At 36.5% G+C, this 18,107-nt stretch overlaps 1 non-coding gene across 1 annotated transcript; it reads right to left on the reverse strand.

Moving 5' to 3' along the window:
- Positions 1–17,508: 17,508 nt before the first annotated feature.
- On the reverse strand, positions 17,509–17,580 carry TRNAS-GGA (transfer RNA serine (anticodon GGA)). Its single transcript has one exon. It is a non-coding gene; the product is annotated as a tRNA-Ser (tRNA).
- Positions 17,581–18,107: the final 527 nt, after the last annotated feature.

Raw genomic sequence — 18,107 nt, forward strand, 5'->3', positions numbered from 1 at the left:
TGCACAATAGAGACTTTCTGCATCAAAATATCTTCATTGAGGCCTTCAGATGACCTTTAAACATAACATGTATGTGATTTATTGTGAGATTCCCTAGAAATAATTGAAGTGACTTCAAGATGTTCCCAATCAATTTTTTTAAGGATAAGATTGTGAATGGTAAGAGACACTGTTCATAGCCAGATGTGGCCCAACGCCTTGTGCAGAGGCTCCATGGGGCTGGGAATATTGGAGGTCTGTCTTTTCAGTGAGATTAATATTACTCAAGTAGAAACAGTTCGTTGATGCCTTGACTGCAAACCACTGGTACAAAGCAGAACTACAAGATTATTTAAAGGAGTCATGGGAAAGTGCCATTAAAAAATAAAATTTCCCAAATTCTTCTGAGAATCTGACAAATGGATTCAATGATTTTCAAAGTGTCTGCATGTGCAAAAAATCTATAATTGTGCTTCTGAATTCTTGGAAAGTTGGAATATAACATGCTTTAAAGAGAGGACTGGTTAATGAGTGATAACACACATAGAAAATTTTCTTTTTCATATTGGTACATTCTCCAATAAGCAAAAACATATTCAAGCATATAAATTGTGCTTGGGAAAAAAGTCTTCATCCCCTATAAAGAAAGGCAAAAGTATAATTGCGAATATTTCCTTGCAATGCTTTAAAGTTATTTTTGATCTATAATAATACTTGAAAGTTATACTGTATTTACTCTCTTGTTTGTAGCAAGGTTAACTTTGTTTCAATCCATTTTTTGTCAAATCTAATTCCTATCAATAAGTGGTAAAAGCAGCTATCTCAAGCAGTTTTAACAACGAGGATATTCTTAAAAACATGTATTATGTACTAGGTTTGCCATGGGATAAGCATCATTTTTTTATTAGCATCTACTCACCATACGTCTTTTGAGATTACTCTGTTATGTGAATGACATGTGACAAATTTTCTGTAGTTTTTGGTCATTTAAAAATGTATAAAGATATTGAGTGGTCTTTATGGCCACATACAGATTAATAGTTCAAGTGAGGACAGCAACTTAAAATCTTGATATACTTCATAATTACAAGTCAGTTTTATATGTGTAATATAATATTTAAAATTCATCTTCAAAAGTGGGGATTTTTGCTTAAATTGAAATTCTTATGTAAAAAAAATACCAATTTTCTGAGTCCAATTCAGGATATTTTGCAAATTCTCTAAATTATTAAAGTCAATTTTATTTTATTTTTTTTTCCTAATTTTATTTTATTTTTAAACTTTACATAATTGTATTAGTTTTGCCAAATATCAAAATGAATCCGCCACAGGTATACATGTGTTCCCCATCCTGAACCCTCCTCCCTCCTCCCTCCCCATACCATCCCTCTGGGTCGTCCCAGTGCACTAGCCCCAAGCATCCAGTATCGTGCATCGAACCTGGACTGGCAACTTGTTTCTTACATGATATTTTACATGTTTCAATGCCATTCTCCCAAATCTTCCCACCCTCTCCCTCTCCCACAGAGTCCATAAGACTGTTCTATAAATTAAATAGAAAACCCTGCAGAATGAGTCACAGTTTCCCTTCTGCATATTACACTTTTGCCCTTTTTGAAGACTTTTTCTACATCAAAAATATGGCTGGTGTAGAATATCTTATGGTATCAGGGCAGAAGATTTTTTGTAAGACTTTTTACCAAATTAAGGATGCGTGTAAAAAGGATAGATAAAGTTAAAATGAACCTGGTAACTACTAGTTTAAGATTCTTATTTTCAGTTTAGTATAATGTATGCAGATCAAAAAGAAAATCAATAAATAAGCTTCAGAAATATACTCGGCAAGTATTGCTAGTGTAAGGCTTAGTAGATTATGCTTATTCTATAATATTTAACAACAAAAACATTGTGCAGCATTTTGTTGATTATGCCAAAGCAAGTGTTTTGAAAAACCACTGACTTTTTCATGTCTCTAATGCCTGCCTTAGTGGTGGAAGGGGAAAACAAGAAAGGAAACATTTCTAGAAAAGCCACTTTGGTAATATCTGAGACAACACCATTCTTATTTCACTGGGATTTTATTTCATTCTTGTAGGCTTAACATCTCACTGCATGAACAAAGAAAGTATCCTGTGAAAAGGGCTTCAGGCTAGCTACTTCCAAAAGGATTCAACCTTCCGAGTGCTATCAATATCATCCATACACCCACATAGTTAGCACTTTTGAATACATTTACTGAAAACCATTAATAAAGCAACGATCTTAGTCTGGTTCTTAACCATGTGTCACAGTGAAATAAGTTCATGTAAATCTGTGAACTGCACGACAATGATCAAATTAACACTCATTTTAAGAAAAAATGCCCCTCAGGCTGAAAAATAATTAGGAGTCTCTCACTATCTTTTCCTCCTAATAAAAATCACGATATTATTGTTGACTGTGCTAATAAAACACCTCCCGTGACCCTGATGCAGCTTGATGTAAAATGTAAGGACTGTTCTATTGTGCAGTCTCACACATGTTTTATTGAACATTTCCATTTGGCACTTCATCTACGAACACAAGGGCCCATAGAAGCTGAAGAACTTTTGTCACAGTGTAATGCAACTCTCACTTGTTTATTGCTGCTGTTAACAAAACCTCCACTCTGAAATTCATTATCTTTGAAATTTAACTTTTAACTATATAAGCTGAATATTCAGAGCTTTGGAAATGAGTAAGAATAAGAGCAAGGGACAGAAGAAAGCAAAGAGGGAAAATCCATTTAGCACAGAAAGCAGCTCTCAGTTGGCACTACGCTGCCATAAACATCAAGTCTGGTATTCTGTTTTTTAGAAAACTATTACATCAAGCAAGTCATAATGATCATAAGTGGCTCAACTTTTATCCCTTTTGGTGATTCATATCCACTCCACAGATACTTCTTGAATACTTTTGTGTAAAACTGTATTATAGGTCTAAGAGGAAGAAAAAAGAAGTAAAAATATAATCCCTGTCCTCAAGGAGCTTATAAAAAATAGATTGGGTTTTTGTACTGAAGTAGATGATGAACTGATGTTGATTATTATGTTTCTAATATGCATATTGAAGATGAAGAATCATCTTATCTTTGAAAAATAACAAATTACAGAAACCTGATAAGGTCAGCAAACTACTGAAGCATGTGAATTCTTCACACTGAACAGCATCTGGACATTAATATCATGATTCAGAGGAATCTGGTTACAGGAATCAACAGGAAGCAACATAACTCAGCAAAGGCTTTTGAGCCTGGCAAGATGAGCAAGGTATCTATTCCTCTAGTAGCTCTGTGTCAATTGAGGGAAGATTCCTGTCTGCAATTAATTACATACAGTACAAGACAGGATATGGTGTGGTGTTCTAGTGACCATTTACTTTGTAGTGAAATATTTTGATTCTATTTTTGTAAATTCATAGTATTGGACCTTTGAAGTAATGAGTAACACGTATGTTCCTTGGAAAACAATTAAACATTTCAGGTACACGTATAATTTTAAGGTAATTTTTATGTTTTTTTAAAAAATATTATTTCTATTTTTAAAAATATTATTATAGTTAAAAACATATTAATTAACAGCAGAGAGTAAGCAATTGAAAGAAGAAAAGGTCAAGCTTATAGGAAATACCATAAGAGAATATGAGTAAAATATAACTTTTGCAAAGCAAATAAAATTTTGCTTTGCTTAATTTTAATTAAAGGAACATTGCAACATTCTTGTAAACTTTCTTTTCTCAATGTGTTATCCATGGAATACTATGTTTAAAAACGATGTTTTGAAGGACCAGTAAGTCTTGGTTGCTGCTGCTGCTGCTGCTAAGTCACTTCAGTCGTGTCTGACTCTGTGTGGCCCCATAGATGGCAGCCCACCAGGCTCCCCTGTCCCTGGGATTCTCCAGGCAAGAACACTGGAGTGGGTTGCCATTTCCTTCTCCAATGCATGAAAGTGAAAAAATAAAGTGAAGTTTCTCAGTTGTATCTGACTCCTAGCGACCCCATGGACTGCAGCCTACCAGGCTCCTCCATCCATGGGATTTTCCAGGCAAGAGTACTGGAGTGGGGTGCCATTGGTTAAGTCAAATACATTTCAGACTTCAGTATGGCCACATGCATTGTATCTTTCTATACCGAATGTTCCTTTTATAGAGCCTCTCAAGGCACTGTAGCTTCATGGAAGAAAGCTTGGGCATAGCCAATGTGATGCTAAAGAAAAGAAAGAAAGTGAAGTTGTTCAGTTGTGTCCGACGCTTTGCAACCCCATGGACTGTAGCCTACCAGGGTCCTCTGTCCATGGGACTTTCTAGGCAAGAGTACTAGAGTGGATTGCCATTTCCTTCTACAGGGGATCTTCCCAACCCAGGGACTGAACCTGATTCTCCTGCAATGTAGACAGACACTTTACCATCTGAGCCACAAGGGATGAGAACAATAACAAATTCTCAGGTCCCATTCTTGCAATATGGAATTCCAAATTTTAAACACACTCTTCTGGTGATTTCAGTGTAACTGCTTGGCATCAGACTTTGGACTGATGAGAGACTCTGACACTAAAACTGATTTTGCATTTAGATGCTACAGGTAAATCAGGGTTTACAAATACTAGAGTCAATATAATACTAGACATTAAACCTTAGTTTCAGTATGCCTATGGGCAGAAGAAAGTGAATACTTTCCATAAATACCCTGTTATATATACACTGCTATACATAAATTGATAACTAACTTATATGCAGAGTACATCATGAGAAACGCTGGACTGTAAGAAACACAAGCTGGAATCAAGATTGCCGGAAGAAACATCAATAACCTCAGATATGCAGATGACACCACCCTTATGGCAGAAAGTGAAGAGGAACTCAAAAGCCTCTTGATGAAAGTGAAAGTGGAGAGTGAAAAAGTTGGCTTAAAGCTCAACATTCAGAAAACGAAGATCATGGCATCCGGTCCCACCACTTCATGGCAAATAGATGGGGAAACAGTGGAAACAGTGTCAGACTTTATTTTTCTGGGCTCCAAAATCACTGCAGATGGTGACTGCAGCCATGAAATTAAAAGACGCTTACTCCTTGGAAGGAAAGTTATGACCAACCTAGATAGCATATTGAAAAGCAGAGACATTACTTTGCCAACGAAGGTCCGTCTAGTCAAGGCTATGGTTTTTCCTGTGGTCATGTATGGATGTGAGAGTTGGACTGTGAAGAAGGCTGAGCGCCGAAGAATTGATGCTTTTGAACTGTGGTGTTGGAGAAGACTCTTGAGAGTCCCTTGGACTGCAAGGAGATCCAACCAGTCTATTCTGAAGGAGATCAGCCCTGGGATTTCTTTGGAAGGAATGATGCTAAAGCTGAAACTCCAGTACTTTGGCCACCTCATGCAAAGAGTTGACTCATTGGAAAAGACTCTGATGCTGGGAGGGATTGGGGGCAGGAGGAGAAGGGGACGACAGAGGATGAGATGGCTGGATGGCATCACTGACTCCATGGACGTGAGTCTGGGTGAACTCCAGGAGTTGGTGATGGACAGGGAGGCCTGGCGTGCTGCGATTCATGGGGTCGCAAAGAGTAGGACACGACTGAGCAACTGATCTGATCTGATCTGATCTGAAGGACCTACTCTGGGCTTCCCACACAGCACTAGTAGTAAAGGACCCACCTGCCAGTTCAGGAGAAGTAAGAGATGTAGTTTCGATCCCTGGATACAGAATAATCCCTGGAAGAGGGCATGGCAACCCACTCCAGTATTCTTGCCTGGAGAATCCCGTAGACAGAGGAGTCCATACAGTAGCAAAGAGTAAGACACGGCTGAAGCGACTTAGCACGCAAGCACACATGCGTATGCAAGGACCTACCATACAGTACACAGAGCTGTTGTATTCAGTATTCTGTCATGACCTATATGGTGAAAGAATTATAAAAAGAGTGGAGATATATATATATATATATATATATATAGAGAGAGAGAGAGATAACTGATTCATAAAACTTTGCTGTCTGTATAACAGAAACTAACACAACATTGTAAATGAAGTATACTCCAATGAAAATTTGAAAAATTAAAAAAAATATTCTGCTGGATGAGAGAAAAATTTTCATTACTTGGGCTATGCTCTTCCTAACGTTGTAACAGCATTAACACTTTGGAGGGAGTGAGGAAGGAGTTGCAGAAGGCCTTCCTGGATGTTAGATGGGGCTGGTTACTTAACACAGTTATCATCTACATGACTCATTGCTGCTTTCAGCATGAGCTGAGCTCCACTGGGCCTCTTTTTTTTTCCCCAAAAAAAAATCCTCTTCTATCTTCCTCTCCCAGTTTCTAAGCAGCCAAGTACTCACTAAAGAGAAACTAGGGAGAGTGTGTCATTGCTTTAGATATTACAAACTGCTGCTTGTCTGAATACTAAATATTCCACTCTGTGTCACTTCCAAAGATGCACAGACTGTTTTGATAAACTATTTCTACTCTTTGAGTTTTGCAACTTTAGGTCCAGCAGGGAAAAAGCCCACAAAAGTGATAAAGAAAAGCAGACGGAACTGTCAAAGAAGGCCAAAGGCAAGGAGCAAAGGGAAAAATGTATATTTTCTGAAAAAGTCAAGTCTATAAATTAAATTGTTTTCATCTACTTTATGCCCAAAAGGTATGATTTGTGTGACCAGTGTTGTCCACAGCACATAAGATGGTATTGACACTGACTTTTCTAAAACACCGAGAGTAATGCCACTACTGTCAGGGCAATTTTATAAAGGAATAGTAGGGGAAATTGGTGTTATAGTCAGACTTTTTCATTCTACTTCTCACTAGAATGTGAGAAGCATTGACAAGACTAAAACTTCTGTTAAAGGAATTCTTGTACTTAGGAATCAGTGTAATTTAGAGTTAAGAACAAGAGTTTTGAGTTATTGCAATTCAAAATCTGGTATCTCACATCAGTTCTGAAAATAATTTATAATTGTTTATTAAGAGTGCATTTTAAATCTCATTTTGTTATTTATAAAAATTATTTTGATAATACACATTTCTAATCAATACACTTAAGGAACTAAACGTTTTGTTTGTAAGGATTCTTCAGTGTATATAACAAGCAAAAATTCTGGCTCATGGTAGTCAAATGATGGATGGATGGATGAATGAATGAAGATAACTGATAGTACACAAATACAATTCCTTGCTCAATTATTCACGTTCTAGCTGTGAATTTTATATTGATTTGCCACTGTGATGTAAAAAGTTTAAATTATGCTAATATGCAGCTTTGTTGTTGTTTCATTATTCTGTCTATATAACAAATCATCCCCAGTCTTAGTGGCTTAAAGTAATGCTTTATTATCATGTCTCACATTTCCAAGGATCAAATGGACTCAGCTGGATGATTTTCACTGGGAGGTTCTCATGGGGTAGCAAACAAATGGTGGGAGATACTGGTATCATCTGAAAATTCGATTGGGCTAGACATCCAATACAGAGATCAGTACATGCTGGCTGTCACACGGGAGCTCAGCTAGAGCTGTTGACCAGAGCATCTCCACATGGCATCCATGTAGCTCTCTTTTGTAGCTTCTCTCAGGTTCTTAGAGGAAGCATCATAAGTACAAGAGATACCAAATAAGCCAGGGGAAACTCCAAAGCTTCTTACAAACTAGCTTGAAAATCCTGGGCCATCACTTTGCCACAATCATAGGAGAAGGTAAGTCACTAAATTCAAGAAAAGAAGAACTAGACTCCATTTCTTGGTGTGGAAAGCATGTGTATACACACAGAGAGGCAAGGAATTGACCATACTTAGCTTTGACTAACTAAATACTGCCAATAATTTTATGCCCTGCCATAAATGTGGCAAAATTCAAAAAATTGTGAAGCACCAAGAACGCAGCTACCTTTGTTCTACCTAGAGTAACAGAATATTAAGCAAGTGGATGAAGAATCATATTTCTTATTTCATTTACATCTCCAAGGAGCAAATATTAGTAATTTACAGAAGTGACTCAATAGGTTAAGTAATATTTTTTTCCTTAAATTGGACTATTAATGAGTAGTAAAACTACTGGAAATAAAACTTCCATCCTGAGGATTGTGCTTTCTTCACAACACATGCTGCTTCAGTGAAAAGTTAACAATCATTGTGCAAAGTTGTGAAGAAACTGGAGGCAGAAGCATGGAGGTAGGGCAAGAACACGATGCAGTAGGAATCAGGCATCACTGTACCGAGAAACTTTTGTTATGGTTGTTCCGACAAATATTTTCTATGTTTTATAGTCAGAGTGACAGTCTTATAGCAATCACAGTCTGGGAAAAATTAAAAAACAAAACAAGACTGTAGATGTAGGGAATGGAGGGAGAGAGAATAATGTCATAGAGGTCATGGAACCGGCAGTCAGGATGAGGGGCAGAGTGGCTGGAGATGGTGTGTGGGAAATACACTGACAAGTGATGAACAATGAGATACATGGAGAGATGGGAGAGGTGACCCCTTCCCTCCCTCGGTGCTCCCACCCCTGCTGCTGAATAGCCTTTTGGGTTTGTATAGAGCTGGAGGAAGACTATGAAAGAAAGGATGAGAACATTCATGCCGCTGGCTGCGGCTGCGGCTGCGTGGCACTCTCTGATTTTTTTTTTCTCCTCCCACTGTTTGAAAACAAAACAAAACAAAACAGCATGCCCATAGCAAAATGAATTAATTTAAAATTTCAGTAACAGCCAAGAAATATAATGTAACAAATGAAACACACTACTTCCTAATTATATAGTATTATGTTTCTATTTCAGAATTATGTTTGTAGTTTAATCTTAAAAACAGAGGGAGAACAGTACGAACAAGCAGCTACTTTATTTGATTCATTTCATTTCTCTAAACAGTACATAATTGTTTTAAAATGGAGTTAATTTTTTTCTTATGAAAAGCACTTTGACAAATAAATTTACAAAAAATAAGGAATATAACGAAACTGCTAAATATTACCTATCACTCTATTATTTTTACAAGTGACTTCTCTGTTACAAGTAACATATAAGACTAATGTAGGCAAACTATTATTTGTAAAGCTTAAAATCTCAGCAAAATCTACTTCCAAAAAATTAGGTCAAATAAGTAACTTTTTTAATATATTTTTAAGTAAATTGATTTATAACCTTCAGGGGTTAAGTGGTTTCAAATTACTTTTATAACATTACTGTATATTTTAGTCCACCAGAGAAAACTGCATGCAGTAAAATGATACCAAATTTAATGTCATGTCATTCTAATTCTTAACTATGCACTCGTTCATCTATATCCATCCCAGCCTATTATGAATAATAATTTCTAGTTTATGATCCATGGATTTTTTTTTTTGCTGCAAAATGCACACACAGTAATTAAGCCAAATTGAAACAATTATAGAAATACACTATTCAATAACAGAGTTGCCAAAAAAGTTTTACTGTACCCTAAGGAGGCAAAAAAAATGCCTATACAGCAGTAATATCATTCCACATGTTACATTTATTCCTGCAAGCCAGCCAAGCTCAAATTAATTGTACTGACTAAACTTTTCTTCTTGGAGAAAATTAAAGATATGCTGTTGTCAACACTTGAGCACAACCTTGCCGACACTTAAACGCAGAGAAGGGTGTGACATCCTGCCCCGGCTGCCTTGCGCTAATTAATCACTCTGGTATTTAGGACCATTCAAGCAGACAAATTAATGGGGAATAATTAGTGTATCTTTGTTCCAGCTCAGCTTTGCACACCAGACACTCTCAGGGAGAGAGGGGAGTTTGCAGAGCGCGAGCCATTAGCACGTGCATAGTTTCACTTCTGTTCAGCAAGTTCTTCGGAGATTAAGAGAAAGGCCAAATTAGCAGACGTGTGACTGGGGTTAGGACACCCTTCTGGAAAGAAAGCCCTCTGTTTGGGTATCAGCTTTCAGGAGCAAGTTGTTAATGCAGATACCGAATTTAATGCAACAGACCTCAGGGGAAAAAATAATTTTGGAAACTGAAAATAAGTCTTTTACAAAGTATAATGAGCACATTTACTTTTACTTATATCATTTATATTTATATATCAGGGATAAATTCAGCCCTCAGAAATTCTATACTTTTCCTTATTATTGTTGATTTTAGTGCATTTTCATTTAAAACAGATTTTTATCAAAAAATAATTTTGGTAAATTTATAATCAAATAGTGTAGACCATTTAACCTCTCTGCTATTAGTGAGAACTCTGTGCAGATTCTCCCCTACAGCCATAGACTTCATTTGCTTCTTCTGATAGGAATCACAGAGTAGAAAACTCAGACAAAGTCTCCATACACAGTCACTGTGATCAGTACAGTACCGATTAAAACTCTCTCCCATTTTAGACTGCTGACTGGTTACAGTGTGCTCATGGGTTGAGATAGGGCACAGTTTCCTACCAGAATACATTTAAAAAGTAAAATCTGGTTGAAGGTTACTTGACTAAGAAAATGTCATGATTCGGTCTCATAACTAAAAATAAAACAGAGAAAATCAACTGCTATGAGCACAACTTATCTCAAATTAAACTTCAGTTTTACTGTAATATGTAGACAAAACATCCGATGTTTCCACAAATAATACTTCAAACACCAGACTTTATTCTGATGATAAATTAGTTCTGAGCTTTTTATTGAATAACAGGTTGCTATATAAAGAACTTATCTAAACATACTGCAAATAATTGTGTGAATATATGTATATACATTCACATAATCACACTTATTTTGATACCATATGTGTGAGTAATTCTTAATTCCTTTTTTTCATTTTTTTGAGGTTTATGTAAGGGAGGAACTTGAATAACTAAAGAATATTTTCTGTGTTCAATGACTATTTTCTGCATTTCTCTACCTAAGTCTCCTGCTTAGTAATCAAGGCAAGAATGATCATTGTAGCAACACAGAGAATATTCCTGCAAATTCCAAACCCACTGCAGGAAGGTTGAGACTCTTGATGGCCTTGTTCTTAGAAAGCAAGGGTACCACGTGAAAGGGCAGGCCTGAGAGGGCAGGTGCTGATGTAATGGAGACCACACAGTGAGAAAACAGACCACATTCAGGATCAGGTTATCCATCCTTTTGTAATGAAATTCCACCACCAGAAATACAAAGATGACTTGAGTGTGGGGCATCTGTGAGTGGGTTTAGTCTCATTAATAGCACATCACATAATAATAGTGTCAAAAAGCAATTTCCCCACCTGAGATACGTCATAATTTACCACACCCATCTTCCAGGTTTCATAAAAACATTATATTTTTAGGTGTAATGCACTTGAATTTGTGCTAGTAGAGAGAAAGAGGGAGAAAAAAGTCAATCACAAAACCACATATTCTCGCAATTTCTTAGAGGCGAGAAATGAATCTCCAGTCTCCTCTGAGATACTAAATTACTGCCTACGATAAGTCCAGATGCCATTAGAAAGGCTTCCATCCTGGGAGTGGGTCCTCCTAGATCTTTGAAGGTGCCTAATCCTCATTAAAGGCAAACCCTGGGTGTAGGAGGGGCTGCGCTGGCATCAAGGCACCTGGCGAGGACTACAAGCGCTGGCCCCATGTGCGGCTGCCGCTGAGCAGCAGAATGTAATTTAGTCGCACCAGCAGGAGCAGGGGTCAATGATTTTATATTAATGGGGATCACGACAGTTCTAAGCTGTGGCGTGCTTTGAAATAAGTGTTGTACAAGGCAGCAAAGAGAGCTCGGCTGAGGAAATGAGCTGTGTCACTGTCTCCTCATGCCTTGCAGCAAACACTGGAATGTTTTTAGTTGCTACAGACTCAGTGCCATCATAATATTTTATAAACAACAATTACCTATTTCATTTGGAAAAACTCAAACTCTTAAAGTACGCTACAGAAGATGCTGCTAAAGATAAGAAAATTACTTTCTAATCCAAACGGAGTGCACGTGTGTGGCCAAGGAATGTACTGTGAATGGGAGGCTCAGAGATGAAAACTAACATATGCAAATAAACCTGGGCATGTTATGGATAGTTGTTGTGATGCTATTGAAAGGTAGTATATCATTACAGACTTTGACATGCTATGTTTACAACTAAAACAAAAGAGATGGAGAGGGAGTTACAATGATTTTAAATTGTGATCGGTATTCAGGCTTTGAAGTTGAAAGCACTATTATCACAGCTTATCAAAAATTCCTCCAAAAATATTATTTTAAAATTAATATTCAGGAATACCAAGTTTAGACTCCCAATTCAAATTTTAGCAGATCAATATTAATTTTTTCAATTAGTAATTGGGTACAGGGTCGGGGGCAAGACTCACTTTTGTCAGCATTTCTGAGACTAAGGGAAAACAGCCAATTCAGAGTTCTTATTTATTATAATGACTCCCATCCCTGCATTCTAACATATGGAAAACAATAAACATATAACAGGAAAGAAGGATTGGATTTTCAAAATTCCTTTTGAAGTGAACAGGTCAGAGGTACCTGAGCCAACAGGGGTAAACATGTAAGCTGTTTCAAATATGATTGATTATGGGGAACTCTTTCATTAAGAGTTACGAAAGTGCTTAGCTGTGTAAAGGCTGGCGTGTTGATCCAAAAATTAAAATATATTTTCATTAATTGCTACTTGGTAAAACAATTAATTTGCAATATTTCTCCCAAGCCCAAGAAGAGTCCTAGCTTATCTTTGGGATAAATGGGATAAATGAACCATTATTGAAAAACAAAGTGGTATCATTGAACAGTGAATTACACACTTTGAAAAAGACTGTATAAAAGAAAATCCCAGCTTGACTAGTCTATTAGAGAAGCACTTTCCAAAAATATCCGAAACAATAGTGCCGTGACAGATGTTCTACACAAAAGCTCACACACATCCAGACAGACAGACAGATTCTGCTGTCAGATATGTTCAAGAAACACTGCCTTCTAAGTTTTTTGCATATTCCTGAAGGACTTTAGAATATTAAAGGCTCTGAAAAGTCCTGAAATAAAGACCCTCTTTGGTTTCCTTCAGATCTTTATCTATCTAGCTAATTTTATGTCTTTATTTTTTTCTCCCCTGAATCTATTAACACCCCATTCCCTGAAACACATTTTGGAAAATGCTGTAGTATTAGAGTTCACTGAGCTAGTGACATGCATTTTCATGAAGTGGAGCTAGGAGCTATAATCTCAGCCCCAAGTCTACTCTATTGTATATAAGAACTGGTTAATGGAAGATTTGGGTTGTTATAATTTAATTAAAATTTCAGACTTTGAAGAAGTATGCTATAATATACATGTTATTTATAAACTAATACACCAAAAAATTGGAGAGACACTCCATTATTCCCAGACATAAAAGAACAGAGGATAGTACGTACATTTCAATGTTTATAAATGTTAAGAATGGGAGTCACCAAAGATTGGGTTTTGATGTGGGGACTTGACTAATTCGTCATGCTTTCAAATAATTGGAATATGGAATGATTTGGACATTCCAAATCTAGAGATACATGCAGTTTACTGGGATACTCCAAAGTATGTCAAGGTAGGAAAATGAACTGCAGAGCAAAATATAAGGAGCAACCAAAAACTCAGTAATCAAGGTACAAAATATTTATTTTAAACAATATTTTCATTAAAATATATAAATAAATCAATGGAAAAGAAAATATCAATATCTTAAATAAAGACAGGATTAGTGTTATAGATTTTTCCTTTTGCTTCAGGCTCCAATATAGCTCAGCATGGCACTAGGGATAAAAACAGTACCAGAAGACAAATGGTAGGAAGATTGAGCACTTAATTGGGAGTCCAAACTAGTTCTGATCCTTTTTGCTAATAAATAGTCACATAACTTTAGAAGAAATCTATCAGTATCCCGTGTCTCTGTTTATTCATCTATATAGAGAACAATATTTGTCAAAGTGTTCTGAGAAGCATTCCTTCAATGAGATAGCAATGTTTGGGGAAAGCTATATCAAATTTGGTCAGATTTCTTTACTACAAGACTTCCAAAAATTTTTAAATGCTAATATGTTTCATGACTTTTTTATATGAAAATAGATATACAACAAATAGAACATTCATTATCATATTTCAGGGAGAATGCAAAATGCTAAATCGAGTGATCCAAGTTCCCTCCTCCCTACAAAACCTTGAAATACTAAAGAGGTTTTCTGGTTTTATTTTAGAGCTCTTATGTATAGAAGAAATAGGAATTTACTAGAAATTAAAACTTTATAGAAAAAAATTCTAATAATGCTTATATGTCTGCAAACATTTATAGCATAACAAAATGACTCTATTCAAGTTCTCTAAAAGCAGAGGATCTACATGTTAGCTTCAACAGCCAAAAACAAATGTGTTGACATCCTGAAACCTTGCAAAACACATGTGAAGGATGGAAAATGAACAGAGTAGAAAAATGAACCACTGTAAGCAGATGAAAGTAGATGGAAAGGGTTATTTTATGGGAACATGTGTTTTTAAAGATGTTTCAGTACATGACTGTGAGTTTTGGAATTAATATTATAAAAGTTTATCAATCATAAAAGCTATGAAGTGATAAAAAAATATATAGTTGACCCTTGAACAACATGGGTTTGAACAGTGCAGTTTCACTTAAATGTGGACATTTTCCAATAGTAAATACTACAGTACTACTTGATCATCAGTTGGTTGAATCCCCAAATGTGGAAGCACAAATGCATAGGGAGGGCCAACTGTAAAATTACAATTGGATTTTTAATTGCGTAGAGAGTCAGTGCCCTTAATCCCCTGAATTGTTCTATGTACACATACATGGACATAAACACAAATGCATAAATAAAGGTATGTAATAAATCGGTATGGAAACTTGAAAGGGATACTTTTAAAGTATATAAAATAAACTCATATTCAGATGTGATAAAATGATGTCACCCTCAAAAATTATATCGATGGCTTCTAAAATGCTTTAGGAAAAATGACAAAAATAGATATATAGTAGATTAATTGTTTTTTGTTTTGTTTTGTTTTTTTTGCAGGAGCTGGATATTCAGTAGCACAACAAAAATTGTACAAAGAATCTTTTGGAAACTAGGTCCAAAAAAAGCTGCTGAATTATAAAGTTCATGAATATCAAAGATATGACTTTTATTTTCAGTTTAAATTTGTGAGAATTCAAACCCTTTTTTTCTAACCATGTGTTAATATTGTCAGTCTATAACTTCTACACCTAATGTTTTCAGCTCACTTTCCTCAACCCCATTCTCAACAATGCTTGACCCAACAGGATGTACAGTCCATTGATTCTTCTAGATTTTCATGCTCCTGCTGCTGCTGCTACTGCTGTTAAGTCGCTGCAGTCGTGTCCAACTCTGTGCGACCCCATAGACGGCAAGCCCACCAGGCTCCCCCGTCCCTGGGATTCTCCAGGCAAGAACACTGGAGTGGGTTACCATTTCCTTCTCCAATGCATGAAAGTTAAAAGTGAAAGTAAAGTTACTCAGTCGTGTCCGACCCTCAGTGACCCCATGGACTGCAGCCCACCAGGCAACTCTGTCCATGGGATTTTCCAGGCAAGAGTACTGGAGTGGGGTGCCATGGTCCTAATTACCCTATATCCTTGCTTTCTTCCTGACACAGCTAACTTCCTCAGTCAGTTATATTTTCTCCCTCATGTATGTGTGTGCTCAATTGCTTCAGTCGTGTCTGACTCTTTGAGACCACATGGGCTCGCCAGGCTCCTCTGTCCATGGGATTCTCCAGGCAAGAATACTGGAGTGGGTTGCCATGCTCTCCTCCAGGAGATCTTCTTGACCCAGGGATCAAAGCCATGTCTCCTGCACTGCAGGCAGAATCTTTACCACTGAGCCACCAGGGAAGCCCATATTTTCTCCCTCACATATACTTCCAATTCTGTCATCACTCTTAATTCATTGTACTGGATGGAAAAACCACCAACCAGGTTAAATTCAACTCTTTCTATTCTGGCACATGTATTATACTGAATTAACCTAGAGAAATAGATACACACAGACACACACAACACACATACAACCAGTGCTTTCTGAACTCAGTTTACACTTATAATCACAAGTCTCAATTGTGTTCTAAGTGCTCAATGACACTATATTTTCGTTCACTCCACTCTCTCCATCACCATAGAATGATGACTTCTTCACACCTCCACCTCCTAGTATTTCCTCCCCCATGTTTGCTCACAGAATTGACTTAGTAAAAAACCATAGAAGAGAATTTCTACAAGTTTATCTTATTTTTTTCATAATTCTAGCAACCTGCTTTAGTGACTATATGTTTTGCCTTTTCTTCTATTTCTGTTGATGAACTGTCCTTATTATCACATAAGGCCAGTTCCTTCATTTGGCCACTGAATTGCATCACATATGGCCGAATCAATTTTATTATTCAAACAACGCTTTCCTCTTTGTCGTATCATGCATCGTATTTTCTCTACAGCTCTTCCATCTCTGGGCCCCAATTCCCTCTCCAACTTCTGCCCAATTTCTCTCCTTTTGTTTATGGCAAAATTCCTCCTCTGAAGACATCTACTCCCTCATTGTTCTCTTCCTATTTCCATTTGAAACACTCCAAAACACTTTTGCCAAACTACATCAAAACTGGGTCACCAATGAACTCTATTTTGCCAAATCCAGTGGTCAACTCTTGCTATCCATTGTATTTCAGCTATCCGTAATGTTTGAGTTTTCCCATTCATTGCTGCCTCAAATCACACCACCATTATCTCCCATTCAGATTATTATACAAACTTTCAGCTGGTCTCTTTGCTCCCTCATTGTCCCTATGGTCTATGCCTCACTGCAGTTAGAGGAATTCCATGAAAATGCAGAATATATCACCATGTTCTTATGCTCAAATTTTCCTTTTCTACACACAGTAAAAGCCCACAGACTTTATAAAGCATATCCTTTGGACTTTGGTCCCCTAACACCTCTTTGAGCTTGACACACCTAAACTTTCCCTCCCCTGCCAGGGCAGCATTACCCTGTAACTGCATCAGCCTCTCTGTTATTCTCAAACAAACCGTCATGTTCCCAACTCACTACCTTCAAATTTGCTCTTTCCTTTTCCTCTATAATGGGAACTTTAATATTTACATGATTTGCTTTCTTCATTTCAGATCTTTATTCAACCGTCACCTTTTTCATATACATATATACAAACAACTGAATCACTTTCCTGTACACTTGAAACTAAAACAACATTGCAAATCAACTATACTTTAATTAAAAAATACATTTTTTAAAAAATATAGAAAACTCCAGGGATTTGAGTTCGGTCAATGTTAATATAAACAACAATAAAAGGAAATGATGTTTGAGGAAATGTTAAAATCAAAAAGAGATTAATAATATATTATTAACATGCAAAATGTTCTTTCCAAGCAATTAAAAAACCTTATAACTCAAAAGTGAAGTCGCTCAGTTGTGTCTGACTCTTTGCGACCCCATGGACTATAGTCTACCAGGCTCCTCCCTTCATGGGTTTCTCCAGGCAAGAATACTGGAGTGGGTTGCCATTCTCCTTCTCCAGGGGATCTTCCCCACCCAGGGATCGAACCTGGGTTTCCTGCATTCCAGGCAGATGCTTTAACCTCTAAGCCACCAGGGAAGCTCCATAATTCAAAAGAGCTACTATAATATGAGAAGGAATATAAATGCTTAATAAGAAGCAAGAATCAGGCATAATTTCAAACTACTTGGAGACATTTGAGTTGATGTAATTTTGCTGATATCAGTTTTACACTCATAGTTCCACTTTTGGGGATTTATTTTGTGGAAATGTGATGAAGCAAACCAAAGATTTGTGAATGAGAATATTGATTGCAACCTCACCTAAAGCAATAAAACACTGAAAGCAACCTAAATGCCCAAGAGTAGGGGAAAGGTTAAATAAATTTTGACACATACATTTGTTAAAATATCAGTCATTTAAGATTATATTTTACATATTTAATATAATGGAAAATAATTTTAAATTGAATTAACTTTTAAAAGCAGAGTATAAAACTCAATATTTATATTTGCAAATCAATAAAAACAGCGTATGTGCACAGAAAGAAAAGACAAGATGCTAAGTGTTAGCAGTATTTTGTACTCAAGAATATGATTAGAGATTTAAAAAAATTTCTATTTAGA

The sequence above is a fragment of the Bos grunniens genome, chromosome 9 (assembly GCF_055505025.1).
Source record: "Bos grunniens cultivar Pamir isolate PY7600 chromosome 9, Bosgru_T2T1.0, whole genome shotgun sequence".
Classification (NCBI taxonomy): domain Eukaryota; kingdom Metazoa; phylum Chordata; class Mammalia; order Artiodactyla; family Bovidae; genus Bos; species Bos grunniens.